Genomic DNA, 18666 nt, shown 5'->3' on the forward strand with positions numbered 1-18666 from the left:
AATGAGCTCTCGAGTACGGGGGAGGCGGGCTCCCTCCCGGGAGCCACGCGCGAGGTGACTGCTCGGTTGCGAATCGTCCCGGAAGCGTCGGTGCTGGCGTCTATCTCCAGGATGCGGTCTGTAACCAGCCCTCCGAGACGCCCCGGGATGAAGGCCGGACGAAAGGAAATCTAAGCCTGACGGCGGGTCTGACGGTCGCCATGGCAACCGCCTTGCGATCGCGAATGGCGTCACCGGGCTGCGGTGCCTCCCTCCCACCCACCGCGCGGAAGCGCACCGAGGGGAGCGGTGGGGGAGCCCGAGGGGCGTGGTGGGGGACCGGGAATGGAAACCACTCTCCCACTTCCCCAGGACGCGAGACTTCGTTGGGAAAAACCTAAATCCCACCGAGAAACGGCCTCCTCCCAGGGGCTGCTGGCGGTCGGAGCTGGCGTGGGAACCCCAGACGTGCGCGGCGTGGGAACCCCAGACGTGCGCAGCGTGTGGTTCGCACAGCTGGGAGGGAACAGGCGCAGCTCGCGGGGGCTTGGTCTCCGAGGACGGGCCACGCAGCCACCCTGCCACCCCGGCACAGCGAGAGGATGGGGAAGTATTCTCGCTTGCCCACTGATCTCTTCCCATCCCTTCATCCGGCTCTTCTTTCAACGACAACTGCAGTGGCTCCACGAACTCCAGGCAGTCATGGGGTCGCCTTCTCTCGGAGAATTCCCTTCACCCGTGAGCCAGCTACAGCCCTTGCATCACCCGTGTGAGCGTGGAAGATGGCGGGCCTTCAATTTTAGGAAGAAATGCAGACCACTTGGAATCCTCCGAGCATTTTCAGCCAAGAGCCAAAGGGGCTCGACCACGTGAAGTAGATGAAACTCCTCCCTGTGGCCGCTAGAGGGCCCCGTGCGCACAGCTGATACATTTCACGTTTTATGTGTTTACTAGAATGAGAATCTATACATCTCTTCGCATCACTATTCCCTCCCTGAAAATTCACGGTGGCTAATTTTTGAGCTTTAAGAGATACCTATAACTTCCATACACATTCCACAAACATCTCACTCAACAGCATTTCCACATTCATGTACTTTTTTTTTCTGGGAAAGATTAGAAAGGATACGAAAATAATCCTTTCATTGGGAGACATTTTATACTGGGGAATATTATTCATGCATTGTGTTTACTTACAACCAGGCACAGTGAAAATCATTAAGTATTCATAAGGCAGATGAGGGATTCCTTGCCCAGTATTTGAAAGATGAGCTGGGTTTTCTACCGTAGCCATATGTCAGCAATTCTTTCCTTTTTTCTTTCTTTTTTAAAGGATAAGAGTAGATAAATTTTAATTTACAAACATCACAAATCACAGGATGAATTGTTTTTAAAATTTTTATTGTTATTCTTTAGATGATGTACAGAGGGATCACAATTATATAATTCAGGTAATGAATACATTTTCTTTTGGACACACACCCCTCTTCCCTGGCTTTCTCCCAGTTTGTTCCTCCTGTCCCTACATATAAGTTGTATGGTTCATTTTCAACATAGTGTCTAGTGAGTACCACTGCTGCATTTGTTCACCCTTTGTCACTCCATTTCTGTGTCCCCCCTTGTCCTCCCAAAGACAGACAAATGAACTAAGAAAATAAAAACAGCAACAAAGAAAAAAGCCTCCTGTTTCCAATTCCTGGAGTTCATTTCCATAAATATTATTTTATATTGTCAAAGACACATAGGCATTGGGCCTTTGTATCCTTCCACTGAATATCCTCCTTTGGCTTCACTGGGTATGAATGCCTAGAGTCCTGTATATTATGTCCCAGTGTGTTTTAGAGAAAACATGCACCATTTGTCTCTCTAATATATATGGCTCTCTCTGTCTCTCTCCCCTCCCCCTCTTTTCTCCCCCCCCCCCCTTCCTTTTTTGTATGGCAATACTTAAGGTTTGAACTTAGGGACTTATCTTTGCCAGGCAGCACTCCACCAAGAGCCACACCCCAACTTAGTTTTTTCTTCTTCAGTATTTTCTGCCTGCGTTGGATAACATAAAATGGAAAGATTAGCTAGGTTTTCTACTATAGCCATATGTTAGCAATTCTTTTTTTTTTTTTTTAAATGCAGGCACTGGTGGGTCATGCCTGTAATCTTAGCTACTCAGGAAGCTAAGGATTGGGGTTTGAAGCCAGACTCTTTTTAACAACCCCAAAATCTTAAGTGGAGCTGTAGCTCAAGTGGTAGAGCACTATCCTTGAGCAAAAGAGCTCAGGGACAGCACCCAGGCCCTGAGTTCAGCACCAAAAACAGAATATGTTAAGAATCTTTCTTACTATTTGTTCAAAGCAATGTCTACCTTTTCCAGGCTTGCAATGTCTTTGGCCTTTGGTATAAGAATTTTGATACAGTTTTTGTATATAATCTTCAAAAAAGTTTCTCCATAATTCTGGCTCTGAGAATTATGTTGGATTAATCTTTTTTTTTTCTTTTTCGCCAGTCCTGGGGCTTGAACTCAGGGCCCGAGTCCTATCCCTGGCTTCTTTTTGCTCCAGGCTAGCACTCTACCACTTGAGACACAGTGACACTTTTGGCTTTTTCTATATATGTGGTGCTGAGGAATTAAACCCAGGGCTTCAAGTATATGGGGCGAGCACTCTACCACTAGGCCATATTCCTAGCCCTGGATTTAGCTTGACGAGCTGTTTAATGTCTATGGAAGATGTTGGATGCTGAAAAAAATGTGAATTATTATTAGTTCCTATTTCCCTAAGAATGGCTTCAGGTCAAAGAAAAGCTGTTCGCCAGTGTTTTCAGGGAGACACTGCATCACTTCACATAATTTCAATTTTAGATTTTTGTTGTCAGCACAGTTACTAAAAGTAGGCTAAAATTAAATCTCTGGGTACAATTTACCAACTTCTTAAGGGGAAACTTGAGGTGCCAGATCAAAGGAACAGTTTATCAACAAAGAAGGTTACAGGAAGGTAGAAGAGGATCATATAGAGGGTGGAGGAAGACCAATTTACTTCTGCAGAAAACAGAGTCAAACTAGGTTCAGGTGGCTTCCCTGACCATCTGTATTTATGTATTTATTTTTGTGCCTGTACACTCAAAGCTGGTGCTCTACCACTTCCTGCTTTTTGTTAATTGATGATGAGTTTCATGGAATTGTCTGTTTGGGCTGGCTTTGAACTGCAATTCTTAATCACAGCCTCCCGGGTAGCCAGGATTACAATCAGGAGTCACTGGTAATCTGGCCATTTGTTTTTGAAAAAGACATCTTTATAACGGAAACTGTGGATTTTATTAATTCCTTTAACTTTTGGTCTTATACAGAGGCCCTTGACATTGTTTATAGTCCCAGCACTGTGGAGGCTGAGGCAAGAGGAGTGCTAGTATTTGGAGACCCGGGCAACATAGCAAGTCCCATCTCAAAGTACATTAAAACATTTTTTTTTTTTAGTGGAGAAAGTAGTAATAGGGATTCCTAATTCTCAGTATCATCATTAGCATTTTATGAATTATGCTAAGCAGGGTGCTGGTGACTCATACTTGTAATCAATCCTTGGCCAGTTGCGACAGAAACCTTCATTAGACTCCATCACTCCCTCTCCAAAGTAATTAAACAGCGAAAGCAAACCTGGAGGTGTGACTCAAGCAGTAGAGTACCAGCTATGCAAATGGTAGGCCCTACGTTCAAACCCCAGAAACGACAAAAAATGGTAAGCCCTGAGCTCAAACCCCTGTAGGGCTACTAAAATAAAAATCTTTTTTAAATTTAATTTTGTTGTCCAGGTGATGTACAGAGGAGTCACAGTTACATCCCTAAGGTAGTGAGTACATTTCTTGTCAAACTTGTTCCCCCCTCACCTCCATTTTTCTGCCACCTTCCCTCCACTGAAATAAGATTGTAACTTGAGCCTATCTAGTGATAAAGATATTAGGAATTTCTTGTAATGGTGCCAGATCAGCTGAACAGAACCTGGTCTACAGAGAATAGGGGAGAGCGGAACGCGCAGGCTTCCCGGGCTGGCTGACGCCCGTGTTTCCCCGGCGCGTGGGTGTCTCCGTGCTGCCGCGCTCTAAGTCATCACCACCGGGCCCCAGGAAGTGCCACTCGGTCTGCACGCCCTTGCGGGGCTCTCCCCGAGTCAGCCACCGGGGACCTGCCCGAGCGAGAGCGGTCACCCCGCGCGCAGGGCCGGCTGGAGCGCCCCGGGGCCCCCGCACGGGACGGGCGCGGAGCCCTCCGGGTCCCCCGCGGCCCGGGGTGCTGCCGCGCTGACGTCCTCCGGGTTACCCACAAGCCTCCGGGCCGCGGGGCGAGCAGGAAGGAGGCGGGCGGCCCGACGCCGGCCCAGGAGGTCCCGGCGCTTCCCGAAAGGGAAGCCGTCGCCGCCCCGGGGCTTCCCAGGCGGCACAGGCCCGGGTCGCTAGCCTGGTCCCCGCAGGCCGCCCCTCGGGGTCGGGCACTCTCTTCTGACAGCTGTCGGACCGACAGCCGGGGCGGCGCGATCCCGCCCGCTCGGGGGTCTCTGGGAGCGGGCGGTCGCGAGCGCTCGCGGGCGGCGTCCTCCCCACATTCAGGATCAGTGGAGCGGGGCCACTCCGAGGGGACCCGAGGCGCTCGACAGGCGCTCGTGTTTAACAGGCGCGAGCGCGGCTTCCCCAGGCAGGCCCAGCCCCGGCCCGCCTCGCCCGTCCTCCGTCCGGTCCGGCGTCCGACCCTTTCGCCCAGTCCTGGGCCGTCCCTTTGCCTCACAGCCCGCGGCGCCGCGTCCGGTCCGGACGCTCACGCGCGCTCGCCTTTCTGGTTCGGGCTTCGGCTCCCTCCCCTTCAGTCCCCTCCCCTCCCCCGCCGCGCGTCTCACCCGGGCCTCTTCCTCCTTTCGTCCCCTGCGCCCCGAACCCGGGACTGCATTTCCCGGCAGGCACCGCGGCCCGCGGCCAATGAGAGGCTGAGGATTTGGCGGCGGCGCCCCGAGAGCCGGGGTGGGGGGGCTTTGTGCGCGGCGGCGGCGGCGGCGGGAGCGCGAGCGGGCGGCGGCACGGAGGCGCTGAGGCACCGAGGCGCGGAGGCGGGGGCCGACGGGGCTGTGCGCGGGACGCCGCGGAGAGGTGCATAGGTTCTGTGTGGAACCCCGAGGACCCTACTGCCCTGTCGGGCCGCCCGCCACACGCTCTGCTCCGGCACCAGCGGCTGCGCGGCGGCCCCCGTCCCGTCGCCTTCCTTCCCACTCCACCGCCCGCAGCCTTCCTCCACCCCGCAGCGCGGCCGGCCCGGGCCGGCCGTGGCCCACGTCGGTGCGGGCCGCCATGGCAGAGGCGCCCGGCGCGGGGGAAATTTAGTCCGGGGATTTCATGCGGCCTAGCTTGGTTCCGTCTCCTACCCCGTCGGCCCCGGCAGCTGCCCGCACCCTCGCCTGACTCCGGGCCTCCGTGTCTCTCCTGTGATCGCACTGACACGGCCGGGGGTTAGAATGGAACAAACTGAAGGTAAAGTGCGTGCGTGTGAAGATGCGTGTGCATCTGTGTGGGGCCAGGAGGGGGTTGAGGAGCAATCGGTGGGGTGGGGGCGACCTAGGCATGGGGCACCCATAGGGAGCCGGACTCGGGGACGGGCGGAGCGGTGGTCTGGAAGCGTTCGTGGGGAGTCTTGGGAGGCAGAGCAGATGGCAAGGTGGGGGGTGTGGAAATTGGGGGGTGGGGCAGGGGAGGTGGGCTGGGGCTGAGTGGTGTAGTGGCTGGGCTGGGAATTGGGAGTAGAGGTGGGATGGGGGCGGGGATATCGGTGGGAACCGGGGAGGGGCAGGGAAAGGGGAGAAGAGTTAGCTGTGGCGATTCGAGACCTGGGTGGACTGCGAAATACAGGGGTCGGGGCGGAGTGTGGGAACTGGAAGAGTCTGGGGGACGTTGGATGGAGAAGTGGGGTATCTCCTGGAAATCCAAGGAGAAAGGGGGGAATCAAAGTGGAGAAAAAGATAAATCGAGAAAGGGATGAGAAATGATTGAGGCAGGATGCAGTATGGAGATAGGAAATAGATGCAGAAAACTGGAAGACACACGATTGGGGTAGGAAAGGTTTAACTGAATGTTGGAAGGGATGGGAACGATCCACCAAGCGTCACTGAGTGGGAGGAAAAGAAGAGGATGGTGGTAGTTAAAGTGTTCGAAGGGGAAAGCCTTTTGTTCCTATATTTCTGTATGTTATGATGCCTTTTATTTCAAGGCCAGAGAACAGAGAAGCTAGTGGTTATGGGGTTGTAAATTGTTGTGAAACGGGGGAGATGTGGGTGTTACTGTTTTGAGGGAAGAGAAGATGTGTTTGTGTTATGGTAGGCAGACAGGGAGAGGCATGGCCGTAATTTGATGGTTTGGGTGAAGGAGGGAAGACTATTCAGATTTAAAAGGGGCAGGGGCAGCCATGTTTGCTGCCAGGCACTGCAGTGTAAATAAATTCCTTTTCCTCCCGACATCAGTGTGAGTCTGGAGGAGGGCGAGCTTACCCAGTTACTCTCCCTTCCCCCTTCTTTCTATCCATGAACTCTTCCCTTACCTCTTGGGTCATTCACAGTTATCCATAACCACTGAAGGATATACTGGTGTTTTCCATCTTGTGTGTTTTGCTGCTTCCCCCTCTCTTCCCTTTTCCTACTGGTTGCAAACCAGGCATTCTGATGTGCTGCAGTATAAAATTAAAATATTTTAATAAATCTAAAACTAGATTTTTACTAGCCGAATCGTTACTTCTCTTCTAATTTAAAACATGATTGTGAAAAGTCTTTTTGAATATTGATTGGTTTCAGAAGCCTCTGAAGCAGTCAACATGTTTTCTGCAATTCTTTAAGTAAACAAGGAAATTGCATCGGTTATTTTACTTGGGGCTGTGCTCTTGGCAAAAGCACTGTGTGGGGGTGAGTAGGGGCAGGAAGATTGCCTGTGGGTGCTTATCTGCTGGCTGTATTTTGAGTGTTGGAAAATTAGAAACGTGTGCATTTTAAACGTGTTTCTGATAGCTTTTAGTTATAAGGTGATGGGTGTGATAAGAATAGTGCTTAAAAAAAAAACAACCACTCTTTTTGCCCTGTCTCTGCTTTCTTGTAGCTAGCTCAGCATACTGTCCCAAATGCCAGTGGAGCAGTATAGTAGGCATGTAGTTCTTTATTTTTATAACCTTTCCTTTATTCTTCTGAATTTTTTTATTTTAGTGGAAAGTCAGTTCACTCTCAGGAAAGTTACCGTAATTCTTTATTGCAGGGAAGCTACTTGGGTGATTTGAAGTAGTATTACAGAGGTTTAAAGCCTATCTTACAATAGATAAATTGGTATCAGGTGGAGTCTGTTTTATTTTCATATTTAGAAGGATTAAATGTATACCTGACCTTTTATATATATGTGTGTGCATATATATATATATATGTATAGCTGTAGTGGGGTAATACATACTTTAAACCATCACATTGGTAGTGAAATTCTTATAATAGTGCAAGTCCTATTAAAATTCTAGTATGATGGGATCAATTCACTTATACTAGATATTGACTTAATATTAATGTCCCATCAGTTGTTACAGAGTTTAGGATGTGTTCTTAGTTTGGTAAAAAATTAAATTGGATAGTGTCAGAATGGTACTTTCTGAGAGTACACTTAGTGTAAAGAGTAGATTGATAACTTGGACTGTTTTGATTTGATAATATTAAGGCTGTATTTTGTGATATTCTGTGAAGACCTGCTCCAATCAACATGATTTTTTTTGGAATTTATTTTTACAGAGATTTCTCATTTCTATTTCCCACTCAATGGACATGTTATTTGTAATTAGTTGGCAGACTATGTGCAATGAACTATCATTACCACAAATTTTAGGAAAATGAACAATCATTGTATATTAAACTAGAAAAAAAATCCGGCTGGAAGCTTGAATGAGTCATGTTCAGTATTCTGGCTCCTTTCTGATGAAATGGTATTTACTTAATTAAGATTACTATGCTCACCTTTTTTGGTGTTGTTGGTACTAGAGTTTGAACTCAAGGCCTGTTGCTAACTTAGCTTGCTCGCTCACAGTTCAGGATCTACCACTTGAGGGTGGTGGTGTGTGTGCTGTGCACCTGTTACTGGGAGTTGAGCACAGGGCCAATACTCTCACTTGGCTTTTTTTTTGCGCATGACTGGCACTCTGCCACTTGAACAGCACCTCCAGTTCAGCCTTTTTACTGGTTAATTGGAGATAAGAGTCTCTGATTTGTCTGACCCCACAGGCTTCAAACCTCTATCTTCAGATCTCAGCCTCCTAAGTAGTTAGAATTAGAGATGTGAGCTATCAGTACAAATTAACTTTTTTAAACCTCAAATTAACAAATGCTCTTAAAACTGATGACCTTCATAGAGTTTTGGATAAAGGAAAATAGTTACCTGCATGATAGATGATTTTTTTTTTTTTTGCCATTCCTGAGGCTTGAACTCAGGGCCTGAGCACTGTCCCTGTCTTCTTGCTCAAGGCTATCACTCTACCACTTGAGCCACAGCACTACTTTCAGCTTTTTTTCTATATATGTGGTGCTGAGGAATCGAACCCAGGGCTTCATGTATATGAGGCAAGCACTCTACCAGGAGGCCATATACCCAGCACCTGATTGATGATTTTGAATCAACTGTCCAATCTGATTGTAAAGATAGTAGCTTCTGGAGTTTATAATGATAGTCATAATAACCACATAACAGCTGCTAATAGTTTTCTTCTTGTACTGTGCTGAGTCTTACATATCTGATTTCTTCTTTGCTCCCAAAAGTTTATGTTGTTAGTACTTTTCAACTCTTTACAAATGGAGAAACCAAGGTTAGGTAATACCACAAATGTTATTAAGCATTTAAACAGTAAAGTCAGTACTTGAGTCCAGATCTTTTCTAATTATAGGACTTAGATCCACAAACCTTTTCTTTTAGTTTCTTTTTTAAAAACATAAGAATACATGCTTGTTATTTAAGAAATATTCAAATATAGGAAGCTAAGAAGTAAATAATACTCCTAATTACCACCATAACTACTTTGAAGTTGCTTGCATGGCCTCCTAGGAAATTTCTGTGCATTTACATGTCTGTCTCTCTTAAAATACATATGAGGGGGTCATACTGTCTGCATTTGCTCTTTGGGGGAGGTAAGATACTGGGAATTGGACTTAGGGCCTTGCCTGTAGTAGGCAAGTGAGAGCACCAGCACACCTGGTCCTGCAGTTTAAGGTCATATATCATTTCATTATGTGTAATATTATTATTTAGATTAATGGCTCTTACTATTTTAAGTAATCAGTTGACCTTAAATTGCATTTCTAACAATTTGTGTAAATGAAAGATAGTCTGATTTACCTTTCATTAGAGAGAAAGCAGATCTACAAATGTTAAGTCTAATAATTTGGTGACTGATTTGTTCCTTGGGTCTTTGTATCACATCAGTTACTCCCTTGGAAGTCCCAAGTGTTTGAGCTGCTTGAAAGCTGAAGGCAAGGAGGAAAAAAATACCCAGGGTTAGCCAGGTTAAGTATGAGTTGAAAGGGAATGGGCTGGATGTAGCTCAGTGGCAAAGTGCTTGCTTGCTAAGCACAACGTCCTGGTTATATTTTATACTTTGTTCAACTTTTCCCACATGTATCATATGTACAAAATATTCTTAGGTGCCTGAAAGAATTGAAGCCAAGTTATCTTTCATTTTATTTTATTTTTTGCCAGCCCCGTGCCTTAGACTCAGGGCCTGAGCACTGTCCCTTTTTGCTCAAGGCTAGCACTCTACCACTTGAGCCACAGTGCCACTTCCGGCTTTCTCTATATATGTGGCACTGAGGAATTGAACGAGGCGAGCACTTTACCACTAGGCCACATTCCCAGCCCCTGCCCTTTTCACTTTTCAGTTTTGGTTTTGTTTTTGTCAGTCATGGGGCTTGAACTCAGGGCCTGGATGCTGCTGTCCCTGAGCCTTTGTGTTCAAGGCCAGGCTCTACCACTTGAGCCATAGTGCCACTTCCGCCCTTCTCGCTTTTTAATAATTTTTTTCCCTCCTTTTTCTCCTCCTTTTCTTCCTCTCCCTCCTTCCCCTCCCCCATCCTCTATCTCCATCCCCATCTCCAGTTCAGAGTCTCAGACTCACTTTGCTTGCTTACTTGAGCATGCTTTCAGTTTGATTTTTTGCTGGTTATTTTGGAGATAGAATCCCAAGGACTTTTCTGGCTTCAAACCTTGACCTTCTGGCTCTCAGCCTATGAGTTCCTTGTACCCGCCTTTTTTTTTTTTTTGGTGTTTTTGAGGTTAAAGTCTCACATTTATGCCTGGACCACAATGCTTCTATTTCTACTTCCCTTAAGGCTGGGATGACAGGCACAGGCCACCATTCTCGGCTTTATTAGTTGAGATGGGGTATTGTCTGCATTAGCCCCTGCGCTGCCTTCTAAGTAGCTAGGATTAGAGATGTGAGCCACAGTACTTGGTCTGTGTCCAAGTTTTTTTTTCAAGTTTGTGTTTTGTGTAATGAAGCGGTTTTGGCAAAAAAAAAATTCTACTTTAATAAAATTGTCAATACAATAAGATAACAATGAAGTGGAAAAGAAATCAAAGGTCCAATCACTCTGTTGGAAAGAAACTTGAAACTGGTAAAATGGGCTAAAAATAACAAATTGAAAATAAGGTGCTGGGAATATGGCCTAGTGGCAAGAGTGCTTGCCACATATACATACATGAAGCCCTAGGTTCGATTCCTCAGCACCACATATATAGAAAATGGCCAGAAGTGGCTCTGTGGCTCAAGTGGCAGAGTGCTAGCTTTGAGCAAAAGGAAGCCAGGGACAGTGCTCAGGCCCTGAGTTCAAGGCCCAGGACTGGCAAAAAAGAAAGAAAAGGAGCTGAATCTTAGACTACATTGTTGATTACTGTTTATTTAAATTATTTTTGCCTATAAGAAGAAAGTAGATTACCATGGATACTAAATGGGCTCTTTTAAGTCTTGCCCAATATGTTGTAGATACTAGAGAAATTAAAACTATTAAAGTTTAAAAAATTGGAATTTCCTATTCATAAAAACGGTTTCTCAATGCAATGCTGGTCTTCATTTTACTTTAGGAAAAAAGAAAAGACATCTATTTACTTTTTTGAAGGAGCAACTAAGATGATTTATTTCTTTGTTAATAAACAACATATCCAGTAGTTGTTTTTAAATGAATAGTGAGCTTTATTTCTGCAGGCTGATCTTTTTATAAATATTAATAAGGGTTCATTTAAGAAAAAGATTATGCTGAGACCATATAATATTTTTTTTAGGTTTATAGTTTTCACTTTTGCTATTGACCTTAAATACTTAATAAGTACTTTAAACATTTGTGTAGTATTTTGTGTTTGCACAGTATGGCATGAAAAGAAGGTAAAAAGCAAATTTTATTAATTTAGTGAACATTCAGTGTGTGTGTGTGTGTGTGTGTGTGTGTGTGTTGAGGTTTGAACTCAAGACCTTAGCATTGTTCCTTAGTTTTTTCTGTTACTTGAGCCACAGCTGCACTTCTGGCTTTTTGGTGCTTATTTGGAGGTAAGAGTCTCACAGTCTTTGTAAGATTACAGACATGAACCACTTGTGCCCAACATTCAGTTTTTAGGGTGAATGTGTTGTAACTCCTAAAGCATATATATATATATATATATATATATATACACACATATATATCTGCTTATTAATAAGATTAAATTTGAAAATGCTCTTTGAAGGAGCTTTAGCTTATTTTTAAGTTTTAGATGTGGATCTCAAGATTATAAGGAGAAAATGAATAGGAAAAAATTTTAAAGTTATGTATGTATAGTTTCTGTTTTACCAATATATAACACTATATGGCACATTTGATAGAATTTCCATATAACTTACCTTTTTTTTTAAAAAGTGAATTTGGAAAGCACAAGAATTATTTAATTGAGTAATGAGTTAAATTGAGATTTCAGGGGCTGGGGATATGACCTAGTTGTAGAGTGCTTGCCTCATATACATGAGGCCCTGGGTTTGATTCCCCAGCACCACATATACAGAAAATGGCCAGAAGAGGCGCTGTGGCTCAAGTGGCAGAGTGCTAGCCTTGAGCAAAAAGAAGCCCCAGGATTGGACAAAAAAAAAAAAAAAAAAAAAAATTGAGATTTCAGAGGCTCCGCAGACCAAGAAGAGTATCATGATATATAGGATAGGTTTTCAGATTTTAGTCAGACTACTTAAAAAAGTACTTTTTCTTTTTACCTTTTGTTGGTGGTGGTAGTGTTTTGTTGGTTGCAGGACTTGATCTCTGGACCTGGGCACTGTCCCTGAGCTCTTCTGCTCAAAGCTAGTCCTCTACTACTCTAGGCCACAGTACTAGTTCTTCCAGTATTCTGGTGGTTAATTGGAGATAAGAGTCTCCCAGACTTTCCTGCCCCAGCTGGCTTTGAACCACGATCCTCAGATCTCAGCCTCCTGAGTAGCTAGGATTATAGGTATGAGCCACCAGTACCTAGCTACTTTTTTTTTTAAGTATGTGTGTGTCTTGACTCTTTCTAAATAGCTTATATTTTTATTTTAATAGATAATTAGACATTAAATAATTATTTTTCTACCATAAGTTAGTGCTTTTCTTATTTTGATGTAAATTACATCCATACTTCCTAAAACATGTAGGTAGGTATTTTAAATCTAAGAAATAAGTGGCTTCCAGGATTTTTGTAGACAAACTATAGTTGACCAAATTGATTTGAGAATGAAAGATCATATGGAGACCTGTCTAGTGGTTAGCCCACTGCCAAGATGGTATGGTGGTCATTTATTTTTGTATTGACCAAGTTCTTATTGCTGTGGTAACTTGTGAAAACTGAATGTAAAAAACAAGCAGAAACTTTAAAAACAGTATAAAGCCTTTTTTTTTTTTTTTTTTTTTGCCAGTCCTGGGCCTTGGGACTCAGGGCCTGAGCACTGTCCCTGGCTTCTTCCCGCTCAAGGCTAGCACTCTGCCCCTTGAGCCACAGCACCGCTTCTGGCCGTTTTCTGTATATGTGGTGCTGGGGAATCGAACCTAGGGCCTCGTGTATCCGAGGCAGGCACTCTTGCCACTAGGCCATATCCCCAGCCCCAGTATAAAGCCTTTTGTATGCTATTTAGTATGATACAATCAAGAAAAGCACATAAAGGCCAATGTACAGTAGAAACAAGTGATTAGGAATTTAATATCACAAAGTATTGCCCTTTAAGAAAAGCCTTAGAGGGGGCTGGGGATATGGCCTAGTGGCAAGAGTGCTTGCCTCGTATACATGAGGCCCTGGGTTCGATTCCCTAGCACCACATATACAGAAAAAAACGGCCAGAAGTGGCGCTGTGGCTCAAGTGGCAGAGTGCTAGCCTTGAGCAAAAAGAAGCCAGGGACAGTGCTCAGGCCCTGAGTCCAAGCCCCAGGACTGGCCAAAAAAGAAAAAAGAAAAGCCTTAGAGGTAGCTTCATTGCTTTATCTGCTATTTCATTGGTGGCCATTGGGCTTTAGGATTAAGAATATTGATGTCCTTTTCTAAAATCAGAAAAGCCTGAAAAATTTTGTACTCATAAGGCTCCAGCAAATATAAAAATGGAATAAACTGCTTTTTGTTCATTTCTTTGAGTGCTGGAATGCAATTCAGGCATCCTTCATATAATGGTAAGTATATACTGTACTACTGAGCTACACTCCCATCTCTATAAATGGAATAACCAGTTTTTAATTGTTATTGTAAGAAGGGATGTCTGGGTAATTAAAAAAAAGAAGCCACTTCCTGACAATGAGTGTAGGCAGCTGGTAGTTTGGTTTCTTATTTGAAAAGTACATTACAAAAAATAGTGCTGAATCCTGCAAGGAAGTTTCATTTTATACTGTTTGTTCTAAGTTTGTGTTGTTCATTTGGTGATTTTTGCTTTTGGATTAATATTCATTCGTGTGTGTGTGTGTGTGTGTGTGTGTAATTAATTATACAAAGGAGTTTCAATTCAATACGTCAGTTTATGAATACAGTGCATCTTGAAGAGTGTTCCAGGTTGCCCCTATTGTTCATCTTTTAACTTAAACATGCTATTTCATAAAACCAATTTGACTTTCTCACTTTCAAGATTGGAACTATTCAAAAAGTCTAAGCCTGAGAAATAATAGTACTGGTAATCTGTATTTGACCCTTCATCCTTGGTGCCCTCGAGTTTTACTTTTCCAGTAATTTGTCCAGGTAAGCCAGATTTCTTCAGAAGGTAGGGAAATTTACTGGATTATGCTTCCCTAGCTTTCTAGATTTTTTTTTTTTTGGTCATAGGACTTGAACTCAGCACCTGGGTGTGTGTCCCTGAGCTTTTTTTCTCAATGCTAGCACTCTACCACTTTGAGCCACAGCCCTGCTTCTGTTTTTTTGGTGGTTAGTTGGAGATAAAAGTCTTATGAACTTTCCTGCCCAGGCTGGCTTTGAACCGTGGTCCTCAGATCTCATCCTCCTGAGTAGCTAGGATTACAGGCATGAGCCACCCGTGCCTGGCTTTAGATTGTTTTCTTACCTGTTTGGAAAGGTTCCATGTTGACTTTCAAGGATATTAGGAGTAGAGAAAGTTTAATGTCACCTCCTGCATCCTCCACCTCCCCCCCCCCCAAAAAAAACCCCAAATCTGGTAAATATAGTATTTCATACAACTTCCATGTGAACTTTGAGACTTTTTTTTTTTTTTTTGTCTGTCCTGGGCTTGGACTCAGGGCCTGAATGAACACTGTTTCTGGTTTCTTTTTGCTCAAGGCTAGTACTCTGCCACTTGAGCCACAGCGCCACTTCTGGCCCTATGTGGTGCTGGAGAATGGAACCCAAGGCTTCATGTATAGGAGGCAAGCACTGTTGCCACTCGCCCGTATTCCCAGCCCACTTTGAGACATTTTTATAATTCATTTGCATACATAAATCAAAGCCTTAGTCATTATAATCCTGACAGTTTCATACATCTCTCCTTAAAATGGTCTCTGTAGATCCAAATTCATTAGAATATAGTGTTTCCCATTAAATGTGGTAAGAACCTTCTCACTTTGTTCTACTACATCTTGACTTCCTTTCTGTAATTCAGTAGGTATTTTCTTAACTTCCAATGAAGATTAGATATATTTTTCTAATTTTTTCCCTGTAGATATAGTAATTATTTTCAATCTGTAACATATATTGTCAATCTTTTTTTTTTTTTTTTTGCCAGTCCTGGGGCTTGGACTCGGGGGCTGAGCACTGTCCCTGGCTTCTTTTTGCTCTAAGGTTAGCACTCTACTACTTGAGCCACAATACTCCTTCTGGCTTTTTCTATAGATGTGGTGCTGAGGAATCAAACCCAGGGCTTCATGTACATAAGGCAAGCACCCTACCACTAGTCCATATTCTCAGCCCAATATATTGTCAGTCTGTAAGATACATGTATATATTTAATTAAATATATGTGTAAGCATGATTTGATATCATTTTATTTGTTTATTTATTTTTTATTATTATTATTATTTTGGCCAGTCCTGGGCCTTGGACTCAGGGCCTGAGCACTGTCCCTGGCTTCTTCCCGCTCAAGGCTAGCACTCTGCCACCTGAGCCACAGCGCCCCTTCTGGCCGTTTTCCATATATTGGTGCTGGGGAATCGAATGGAGAGCTTCATGTGTAGGAGGCAAGCACTCTTGCCACTAGGCCATATTCCCAGCCCTATTTTATTTATTTTTTAATGAATTTTCTCCTAATGAAACAGAGCATGCTTTATTTATTTATTTATTTTTGCCAGTCCTGGGCCTTGGACTCAGGGCCTGAGCACTGTCCTTGGCTTTTTTTTTTTTTTTTTTTTTTTTTTTTTTTTGCTATAGGCTAGCTAGCACTGTGCCGCTTGAGTCACAGCGCCACTTCTGGCCGTTTTCTGTATATGTGGTGCTGGGGAATTGAACCCAGGGTTTCATGTATATGAGGCAAGCACTCTTGCCACTAGGTCATATCCCCAACCCCTTGATATCATTTTAGATAAACCTAAATTTGGCTTTATGTATAAAGTAAGCATGATCTATTAGTCACCTGTATGTTGTTACTGTCTGTACAATTAAACCTTGATCATTAGAATATATTTGACCAGTAAAAGTATTGAGATGCATATACATGTGTGTATACACATATGAACACATACATATAATTCTTCTAGGAAAGACTGATGGCCCTGATAGTTTGTTATGGACCCATTTGTGTATGTATGTTATGTATGTATTTGTGTGTGTGTGTGTATGTATTTCTTGTGTTGGTGGTATTTGGGTTTGAACTCAGAGCCTCTGGCTTGCCAGATCAGATACCCTGCCACTTGAGCCATACCCCCAGCCCTTTGTTGGACTTAAGTTTGGAGCTGGCTTCAGACCACAAGCCTTCTACCTAAAGCCTTCTGAATAACTAGTAACATTGGTACATACCACTATTCCGGCTTCTTGATTGGGATAAATCTTCCTAACATTTTGCCTCAGTGGGCCTTTATTTGCTATTTTCCTGAACTCTACCTCTTGGGAATTTTCACATTTTAATAGGAAACTTGAACTTTTCCAGAGTGACTACTAGGTTTTCAAAATAAGATTTATTGGCACTTGGAATATGGCTTAGTGGTAGAGTGTTTGCCCCATACACATGAAGTCCTGGGTTTTGATTCCTCAGTGCTACATATGTAGAAAAAGCCAGAAGTGGCGCTGTGACTCAAGTGGTAGAGTGCTAGCCTTGAGCAAAAAGAAGCCAGGGATAGGCCCTGAGTTCAAGCCCCAGGACTGGCAAACAAACAAAAAGATTTGTAATATGTTATGAAAGATCACTGTTTAGCAATTAAAAGCCAGTAAGGTATAAACAAAATTAAAATCACCTGAAATTCTATAAGCTGGAAGTAACTATTATTAATACTTTCAATATTTTTCTTATGTATGTATACTTTTATAAAAGAAACTGTACATTTATATTATTTTGTACATGCTTAATATGTTGTGGAGCAGATTTTTTCAGATTCTAATTCTAAAAACAACTTCTTTTTATTAGTGCTCTATAATCAGTTTATCATTCTATTGGTGGTCCTTTAGGCTGATTCCAATTTTTGCATATTATAGTTTGTTGAATAGTCTTAAACATTAAAAAGAATCTATGTGACTATGATTATTTCATCACAATATATTCCTAGAAATAAAGTTGTTTAAAAGATATATATGGGGGCTGGGGATATGGCCTAGTGGCAAGAGTGCTTGCCTCGCATACATGAGGTCCTGGGTTCAATTCCCCAGCACCACATATACAGAAAATGGCCAGAAGTGGCGCTGTGGCTCAAGTGGCAGAGTGCTAGCCTTGAGCAAAAAGAAGCCAGGGACAGTGCTCAGGCCCTGAGTCCAAGCCCCAGGACTGGCCAAAAAAAAAAAAAAAAAAAGATATATATGCATTTAGAATTTTTAGTACATATTTCCAAATTGTTCTTCAGAAAGTTGATTTGTGTTATTTGTTGTTGTTGCTGCCAATCCTGGGGCTTGAACTCTGGGCCTGGGCACTGCCCCTTTGCTTTTTTGCCATACCTCTATTTCTGGCTTTTGCGGCTAATTGGAGATAAGAGTCTCATGGACTTCCCTGCCCTTGGCTGCCTTTGAAACCCCTTAGATCTCAGCCTCTTGACTAGCTAGGATTACAGTTGTGAGCCACCAGCACCTGGCCAGAAAGATTTTTTGAAATACAGATTGAATATCCATTACTCAAAATACTTGGGAGCAAGTGTTTTAGCTTTCAGGATTTTTGGATTTGGAAATAATTGCATTTGCATATATATAGTAAGATATCTTTGATTAAGACTCAACTCTAAAGATGAAATTCATTTCTGTTTCATAGAGATTTTACATACATAACTGTAAAGTAATTTAATTTTGTTGTTCTGCTGGGAATGGAACCCAGAGCCTGTGCTTGCTAGGCATGTGCTCTGCCACTAAGCTGCACCCAGCCCAGAAGGTAATTTTATGCAATATCTAGTGTACCTTTGTTTTGAGGTCTGGTGTGGAATTTTCCATTTGTGGCTTATAAGGCACAAATGTTGGAGCATTTTGGATTTCATACTTTTAGATAAGGGATGTTCACATATAATACTTATTATTGAGATATATTTCACTTATAAATCATCTAGAGTATAGAGTTTCATGGTTTTTAGTATGGTAACAATATGTGCCATCAAACAGTTTTTTAGAAAAGTTAGCCCCTGTTTAAACTCTTAGCAATTATTCTAAAAGTTTTGAAGAATTCTTTTTTTTTTTTTTTTTTAAACTCAGGGCCTAGCCACTGAGCTTTTTTTTTTTTTTTCCTCTCTCTCAAGGCTAGTGCTCTACGACTTTGAGCCCCAGCTCCACTTCTGGTTTTTAGATAGTTAACTGGAGATAAGAGTTTTATGGCCTTTCCTACTCAGGCTGGCTTTGAACCACAATCCTCAGATCTCAGCCTCCTGAGTAGCTAGGATTACAGGCGTGAGCCACAAGCCCCTGGTAAAAATTCCATTTATTATATACTTATAGTACAGGCCATCTGTGGTAGCCTATATCACATGCAGTTCCAGCTACTCCACAGGCTGATAGAGGAGAATCCCTTGAGCCTGCGACCAGCCAGCCTTGAGACCAGCCAGAACAAACTCAGTGAGGAGACTGTAATTC

General features: G+C 43.4%; 1 protein-coding gene across 4 annotated transcripts in view; it reads left to right on the forward strand.

Moving 5' to 3' along the window:
• The first annotated feature begins 5004 nt into the window (after positions 1-5004).
• The window catches only part of Nsd3 (nuclear receptor binding SET domain protein 3), a 120455-nt gene continuing 106793 nt past the window's right edge, over positions 5005-18666 (forward strand). For 3 of the 4 annotated variants that reach the window (XM_048330279.1, XM_048330280.1, XM_048330281.1), the window contains exon 1: positions 5005-5478. The gene's annotated coding sequence lies outside the window, so the exon portion shown is untranslated. The remainder of the gene's footprint in view (positions 5479-18666) is intronic. The other variant, XM_048330282.1, reaches the window with a different exon arrangement.

The sequence above is a fragment of the Perognathus longimembris genome, chromosome 21 (assembly GCF_023159225.1).
Source record: "Perognathus longimembris pacificus isolate PPM17 chromosome 21, ASM2315922v1, whole genome shotgun sequence".
Taxonomy (NCBI): Eukaryota; Metazoa; Chordata; class Mammalia; order Rodentia; family Heteromyidae; genus Perognathus; species Perognathus longimembris.